The sequence below is a fragment of the Beta vulgaris genome, chromosome 8 (genome assembly GCF_026745355.1).
Source record: "Beta vulgaris subsp. vulgaris cultivar EL10 chromosome 8, EL10.2, whole genome shotgun sequence".
Lineage (NCBI taxonomy): Eukaryota > Viridiplantae > Streptophyta > Magnoliopsida > Caryophyllales > Amaranthaceae > Beta > Beta vulgaris.
Genome location: NC_079209.1, coordinates 7,407,024 through 7,416,176, shown reverse-complemented (window position 1 = coordinate 7,416,176; position 9,153 = coordinate 7,407,024).

Sequence of the window (9,153 nt, the reverse complement as noted above, 5' to 3'; positions counted from 1 at the left end):
TTTTTTTTTGACATAATTTGAAGTTTGAACTCTTATTGCAATTCGCCAATTTCCCGTTTTGATATATTAACTCGTATCTGGGCCCGAGCGTTGTTTCGGGTTGGGATTGGTTTCCCAAAATTTATATGCATTTTTTCCATTTCCATTAAAATATATTAAGGAAAACGCAGTATTTAAAAGATACAAATAATATAATAATTTAGACACTTAAAGCATGATTAAAAGTTGGTTGAGATGATAATCGTGTCGTGTATAATATCAAAAGGTCATGGGCTTAAATTTTGTTACAAGCTACTTTTACTTTTGTTAATTGACATGACTTATGTACACATTGGACATTCTAATGTAGTAACAGAGTTGCCACATGGCGTGTATACATTGTCATACACGCCTTTTAATATATTTGTATAGATGCATTAATCAAATTCAAGGCAGACCACCCGGCGAGTTAGTCCATGAATTAATTTACCCTTGGATAGGGATGGGCAAGGGTCGGGTCCAGTCGGACCCCCTTTTTTTTTGCAGACCCAGACCCGGACCCTAAGGGTTTGAAAAAATTGGACCCTGAGGGTTTAAAGGTTATGGAGGGTCCAGGCCTAAATTCTTCATTTTGCCAAATTTTCAGCATTATTAATGTCAATAATCATCTGAAATTTGCATGAAATAAACAAAAAAAATCGCATGAAGTAAACAAAAAAATCCGCATGAAACAAACACAAGAATTCGCATGAAACAAACACAAACATATAAATTGAAAAAAGAAAGAAACAAACATAAACTTACAAAATAAAAAAAAAAAACCGAAACAAACACAATTCACAAACATATAAACTGAAAATAAACGAAACAAACTGAAAAAAAGAAACAAACACAACTTACAAAAGAGTCCAGAATGGGTGTTTTAGTTTAGGTTTTAGTCTTTTTGAAAATCAGTTTGTTTTTTTTTTTAAAAGTTAAAATGTATATATTAAATAAGTTTAGGGTCTAAGGGTCGGGTCTGGGTCCAAAATTTTAAGACCCGAACCCTAAACAAACCACTTGGATCCAGACCCGGACCTCGGACCCTTAAGGTCTTAAAAAGTTGGACCCAGACTCTTAAATTAGGATCGGGTCCAACAGAGTCTGGGTAGGGTCCTGGACTCATGCCCATCCCTACCCTTGGATGCGTATATAAGATCCAAATCTCTTTTTTTAGTAGTATGATGTTATGACTTTCTTTTTGGTGAATATAGTATCAATGCGTGATGAGCAGCAGGTGATCTGATAGCGTAGTGGTGTTGGTATTATCTTCGAACCAATATATTTTGGGACCGAATCTCACCCTTTGCAAGGAGGGATCCCCGATCCCCCCACACCTTGCAAGTGACTTCATCTTAGCTTAAAAAAAAATAATATAAAATGCGTGGTGTATATAACAATATTATGTCATATGCATCATCATATCCTATTAGATGGCTACCCTCAAATCTTGGCCCAAACCAAAAATATTAAGCAAAAATAGTATAAGAGATGTTTAGAAAAAGTTCATAAAAACAAGAAAAAGTTTAAAAAGAAGAAGAAATGTTCAGATAAACACGAAATATTAAGAAGGAAAATCAAGATTAAGAAAAGTTCAGATTATATAAGAAAAGTTCAAAGAAAATAAGAAAAAAATTTAAAAAATTCCGAAAAAATAGAAAATAGAGTTGAAAAGAATAGGATAAGATAACTTTAATAAAAAAAAAGGTGAACAGAACAAACTGTTAATGGTTAAACATTTATACAGTTAAATATCACAAAATAAAAGTGGAACCAATAATATAATTAAGGATACTAGTAATTTTTCTATTAGCATTGACTTGAATTTTACAAATATTGTTTCGTATTTTTCAGGCCCTCCAAGACAGGTGGTGAAGATCTGTCAATAGTCTTATAGATGATCTTTCAGTCCGAGAAAGGTGGTGAACACCACCGTAAAGTGTGTGAAGCTGAAGAATTGTTCAACGCTGGAATGAGGAGTTTGGAGATTAGAGAGTTAGGGTTTTTGGACGGCTAAGAAGTAGAAAAATATCCAGTCATCCTTTTCTACTACTGAGCTTTTGGGGGCCCTATATTCTTTTAGTGTTTCCGAAAATCCTTAGAGTAGGCGTTATGTCCCCTTGTCCCTATGAACCCAAAACCCTTATCTAAGCTCTCAAAGATCCGCTTTGGAAACAAGCAATGGATTTTGAACTTGCGGCTTTACACAAACTTGGCATATGGGATCTCGTACCCCATGACCCTTCTTGCAACCTTGTCAAATGCAAATGGATTTTCCGAATCAAATGTAACTCTAACGGTTCTATTGACAGGTACAAGGCCCGTTTAGTCGCTAAAGGCTTCCAACAACGAGTCAACATTGACTACACGAAAACTTTCAGCCTTGTAGTTCGTCCTGCCACCATTCGCACATTATTAACTCTCGCTCATATATTCTGGAACTTTTCTATTTTTTTGGAACTTGAATGCCCGCTCTTCTTCTAGTTAGGAGTAATGCATGGTGATGGTTTTTGTGTGTGAGGAGAAGATGATGGTGGTGATATATTGTGGTGTAGGATAAGATAAGTGTGGTGAAGGTTAAGAGTAATGTATGGTGATGGTTAAGCCTTGCATTATGATATCGAATCAAGCTGCACAACTAACTCTAACTTTGAAACTCAAAGACCACAGCTCCAAAACATTTATTACCTACATGAAAAACCATACAAGACGGGAGAAACGAGAAAAAGAAAATAAAGATAGTATATAAGGAAATAAGAAAAACAAGAGTAATTAAAAGGAAAAAATAGAAAATTAATTATGAAAACTAAATCAACCTATCTATAAAATTACTAACATAAAAGAAATAAATAAATTATGAAATTAAGAGCTAAAAACTAGTGAAAATCACTAAATAAATAAATAAAGCTAATATAAAAGGAAGAAATAAAGGTTAAATAGATAAAAATAAATGAAAAAAACTACGACAATAATCTAAAGATTATTCTTTGAAGTGACATAAATGTCACTTATGAGTTTTTTTTTTCTATTGTCATGGATCTTAGAAACATTGATGTGGCTTTAGAGGATGAAAATTTGGCTATTTGTTTGTTGTGCTCATTACCACCCTCATACAAGCATTTTAGGAAACTATTTTGTATTGTAGAGATAATTTGAGTATTGATGATGTTAGGGATGCTTTGACCCAAATAGATTTGATTGATAATCAATTGACATCTAATCATCAAACTCTAGTGATAGATTGTTTATTTGGGGTAGATCAAATTATATTACATCTACTAGTTATGATGGTAAGAATAGGGGTGTTCTAAGTCGAAGAAGCCTAATTCTAATATGCACGAGATTTGTAATAATTATAGTAATTTAAAGGGGCACATTATGTCCAAATGCTACAAGTTAAAGAACAAATAAGGGGTTGCAATGAAATGCTATTTGGTGTACCACTCTACTCATTTTTCCCGTAACTTTAAATCTTCTTAAGAGGTATAGTCGAAACTCCTTGTGATTATTCTAATTTGAAAGTATTTTGTTGCCCGGCCTACATTTATGTAAATGGGGGTAAACTTGAATCCAAAGCTAGAAAATGTGTATTTGTTGGCTATGGTTTGGATGTAGAGTTTGGTATGAAAAATCTAAGAGGGTAATAACTTTAGAGATGTTGTGTTTGATGAATCATGGATGATCACTCCGGAGAAGGAGCCTTCCATTTGTAATGATGTATGTTCATCTCATGACACCAAGGAGGAGGTGGGGCCTTAAAAGGCTCCGCATGATGATGTTCTCATTCAAGAGAGGCATGTTGAGAGTTCACCTCAAACTCAATGCAAAACACTTGCTAGTGAGGAGAAAATAAGGCAAATCAAGCCTCCTCAATATGCCCTCCCCGTGACAAATGAGGTAGATACTTTTGATGATTCTTGATCCTACAAGAAAGCAATGTCTCTACCTGATTCTAGCAATTAGTGGTTGATAGCAATGAAATAAGAGATGAAGTCATTGCTCAAGAACAATACTTGGGAGTTGGTTGTTGCACCTAAGAAGAAAAAGAAGATGTTGGGTGTACAAGAGAAATGAGGGTACACCAGATTCAGGAGGTCCCTCCTATTATACAAGAGTTATCGCGAGATGTTCTCACTCAAGCTGAAGATGTTGATTTTCATGAAGTTTTCTCACTAGTTGTTAAGCAATATCCATTAGAATTTTGCTTGCCTTGGTATCTATTGAAGATTTGGAGCTTCATCAACTTGATGTTAAGACCACTTTCATCCATGAGGACTTGGAGGAGAAAATCTACATGAAGCAATCAGAAGGTTTGAGGTTGAAGGCAAAGAAGAGCATTGGTGCCGTTTGGTGAAATCATTGTATTGGTTAAAGCAATCTCCAAGGCGATGATATATGCGATTTGATTCATTTATGTTGGCTCACGAACTCACAAGAATCTCATATTATAGTTGTGTCTACCACAAGACATAGTAAGTGGTTTCTTCATATATCTTTGCTTTATGTTGATGATATGTTGGTTGCTTGCAAGCATTTGAGGTCAACAATTTGAAGAAGTTGTTGAGTAGTGAATTTAATATGAAGAATCTTGGTGAAGCTAAAGAAGATACTCGGAATAGAGATTTGGAGGGATTTATCTAAGGGGGTATTGTACCTTAGCTAAAGGAGGTACTACATTGAGAAAATTCTTTAAAGGTTCTCAATAAACAGGACAAAACCTGTTTATATTCCTTTCGATTCTCAATTCATGCTCTCAAAGGAGCATTGTCTTCAATCTGTAGAAGAAAGGACCATAGATCACATTCTTTATACTAGTACCCGTTGGGAGTATGATGTATGCCATGGTATGTTCTAGGCGTCACATTGCTCAAGCGGTGAGCATGGCGAGCCGTTATATGTCAAAGTGCGGGAAAGGGCATTGGGAAGCTTTGAAATGGCTTCTTAGGTACTTAAAGGATACCTCACAACGTTTGCTTGAAGTTTGGCCATGATGCAAATGGTGTGATTGAGTATTGCGATTCGGATGATGGTGGAAACGTGGATGATTCGAGATCTACTTCGGGGTATATGTTTACCTTGGGAGGTACGACCGTGAGTGGACAATCTTTGCTACAAGATGTGGTAGCTCTTTTAACTATGAAAGTCGAATGTATGTCAATTATTGAGGCATTTTAGAGGTAAAGTGTCGTAAACATTTGGTTGGGGAGATTAGCTCGTGTTCTAAGGAGGTGTTCGTATTTCGTGATAGCCAAAGTGCCATTCCCTTGGCTAAGAGTCAAAGCATGTTCCATATAAGAACGAAGCATATTGATGTGAAGTACAACTTCATCCGGAATTGATAGAGTATAAAATTATTCCTAGGACTCCAACCATCAGTTTAACCTCTTGGTTGAGTTGTTCCTTTAATAGGAATGTCATTGATAAGGATCGTTGACATTGATGATGATTTGTACCGAGGAGATCCCCTCCGATATGTTGACAAATCCTTTGCCAACAACTGAGTTCACTTTGTGTGTGAACTTGGTCGGTCTCTGATATGTGTCGTTTACCGTGTAAAATTAAAAACATATTATTAGACCTCAATAATATTAACAATTAGAAAAGAGTAAGAAAGATTTGATCCCACAGAGAGACTACTAAATTCCTAAACTCAAAGTTTAACTAAGACAAATACTATTCACAAAAATAAACGAGATTATACAACTATTTACCTATTTACATAGATTTTGGGGTGGGGGGGGGGGGATTTGAGATTTTAATAATAACTTATAGAACTAAGTAAAAGTAGTAAAACAAATCTACTATCTACAAGTGATGACAAGCAAGTCCGAAAATTACCACTGCAATAGACTTACGCAACTAGCCATGATTTCCAATATAACTACTAAACTCAAGATTGGTATGATCGATTAGTTGTAGAGATTAAGATAGCAAAATATCCCTATCCTTCACATTAAAAATTAGTACTGAACTAGGCCGATACTAACTCTAAACTAGACTTTGCATCGTAAGTATGATCACAACCTACAATGGCTAAATCTAGAAGCATTTGGAGTAGGACTTCATTAATCATATTCAAATTAATCCCATATAAGCTTAACATAAATATTATCAAATTACACTCTGACCTTAATTCAGACCATTCGCAGAAATAAATTAAGAGTAGTACTACTAACAGTATACAATTTAAACTAGGCCAAATTATACACTTAGCAAACAATCGTAACCTAAACACAAAAAGATAGCAAATCATGCTTAAATGACAATAGTGAAAATGAAACTCAATGTAATTCAAAAATTAAACCAAACCTTGAATTCATATAGTTAATATAAAATCATACGACTAATACAAAAATCAACCGAACTAAAAAGTCATTGAATTGAGAATTCTAATAACAAAATTAAGAGACACAATATAAGGAAAATATCACTTAAGTTCACTGAGTATTTCCCGACATATCAAACCTTTGTGAAAAGCAATCTTCTCGCTCAATTGAAATTCCAATTCCGCTACTACGGTTTCACAAAACTCCCTTATAGTACTCTCCTTATTTTCTGACTATAATTGCACCCTAAATTGGAAAAAAGGGCTTCCAATTTATATACAAGTAACTCAAAAAACATAGTAGGAAAAGGGAAATACTTTCAAATTTCCATACCTGGTTAAACGATTTTCGCCCCTTGAGTTGTCATACTTTCCTAGTTGTGAAATCCCTAGCTTGATGACACAATTTGGTGCAGATTTTGTAGGATTTTTAGTGTGAAAGAGAAAAAAAGAAAATTGGGATATTTTGATTTTCTTCCATTCTTATGATACACATAAAAGAAGAAGGTGAACATAATCTCCCTGGTTGCTTGTGTTGATCGCATAGCAAGTTAGTTTAAGGAGATGAATTTGGATTATTTTGGTCGTTTGACTTCATGGCCCAACAAGAAGAAAACTTGTGGGATTTGTAGACTTAGTTGTAAGTGTTTTTTTTTTTTTTTTGGGTACATAATGAAAGTTAGGACACCCTCTCTCAAGGGAGACTCCTAACGAATCCAGAAGAACTAATTTATTTAACAAAGGTTCCGTAGAAACATCCACGTCTACCAAAGCAGCAGAACTATTGTGACCTTTTTTTGATAGAAGATCTGCTACCCGATTAGCTTCCCGAAAAATATGCTTGATGGTGTAGAATCTAAACTGTCGAAGCAAATTTCGAATGTCATCAATTAGGGTTTGGATAGTCCAGGGGCAATTGTAATGCCCTTGCAACACTCTTATAACTACTTGATTATCTCCTTCAATATATAAATCTTGAATATGCTGCTGAATGACAAGTATCATTCCCTTTCTTAATCCCCAGGCTTCAGCAACGAGAGATGAGGTTTGGCCAAATCGATAAACTTGAGCGGCCACAAGAAGACCAGCGGCGTTGTGAATGGCAACACCGGCAGCGGCTGATGAGTCAATGACTGAACCATCAAAGTTAAGCTTGAAGTATTTGGAAGGGGGAGTCTGCCAGCTAACTGCGATGGAAGTAGGGGACCTGCAAGGAGGAAGTGAAGAGATAGTAAAGTAGTCCATTCCAAATACAAATGCCAGGCTCTGTAATAAATACGATTTAAATTAAGCAGATTTTCCTCAAAGATATTGACGGAGACTCGTTAGGCATTGTTCAAGCTCTTGAGGAATTATATAACAGATTTTCGGTCGTAGATAATTTGATTTCCAATATTGACTGATTATAGGGCATGTGAAAAATAAATGGTCAAGGGTCTCATTATCAGCTTTACAAAGAGGGCAAAGAGCTTTATTAGTGATTTGACGGTCGGCTAAATTGAATTTTAACGGCAAACCATTTTGTAAACATTGCCATAAAAAAATTGTACTTTAGGGGCTATATTAATTTTCCATATCCAGTTAAAAGACCAAGGAATATTTTGAGGAGTAATTTCATAAGCGAGCTAGGTGGTTGTTTTAACAGAAAATTCTCCAGAGGTAGTAAGCCCTCAACAAGGCACATCTGCGTTGGGATAGCTAGGGATAGGAATCCCCGAAGTTAGGTGTATAATATGTGATGGAACTAATTCATTAAAGAGAGAAACATCCCATTGCCTAGATGGAAGAATGACATTACTGACAGTAAGTTCCAGATTAGCAATAGACATGATTTGAAGATTTAGCATTTCAATAATGCTTTGATTAGCACACCAGTTATCACTCCAAAAATAAACATTGTTCCAGTTCCAATTTTCCAACGTATTCCTTTCCTTAATAGCTCTAGAGATCGGAGAATGGACTTCTAAATATGAGAGTCTCTTGACTTAGCTTTGTACTCAAAGAAAGAAGTATTCTTAAGATATTTTTGGCGCATAAGATTTAGCCAGAGAGAGTGTTGGTCAGAAAGGATTTGCTATCCCATTTTAGCTAAGTATGCTTCATTTACATGGGCTGTTTTCCAAAAATTTAAACCACCATATTTTTTAGGACGATAAATTTTTGACCATATAATAAGGGATAGTCCTCAAGAGTTCGTTGAGGAGCACCAGAAGAACTTTCGGTTGATATTATCTATTGTAAGCATATTTTCTTGGGAAGCTGAGTCGTGTTGCCATAAGATAAGCTGGGGAAGATTCTAGTGACTCTGAATATGTACTGATTTTCCAGCTTTCGAGAGAAAATGATTATGCCAAGAATTAATTTTGTTGTCTACTTTTTGAATTAAGTGGTGGAAATCGCTAGGCAGTGGGCCCAAATACCTTCCCGAAAATTCCTTTGGGGTCATATTGAAAATACCAGCAATCGATCTTCGTCTAAAATTCGGGACTTGTTTGAAAACATGATCGATGATTTATGAAAATTCACTAACTGCCTTGAATTGAGGCAAAAAAGTCTAGAATATTTTTGAGGCAATGAGTAAAATCTAGGTTAGCTTTATAAAATAATAAGCCGTCGTCAGCAAAGAATATCCCTGGAATTATCTGAGCATGTAGAGCAAGTTTGATTCCAATTCCTGATTTTGAGTTTTGTGCTGCAAATCCAGTTGTCGACAGAGGACATCCATACATAAAATGAAAAGATAAGGGATAAAGGGTCACCCTGCGAAGTCCTCGAGAGGGTGAAAGACAGAAGTTGTGTCTTGATTGATG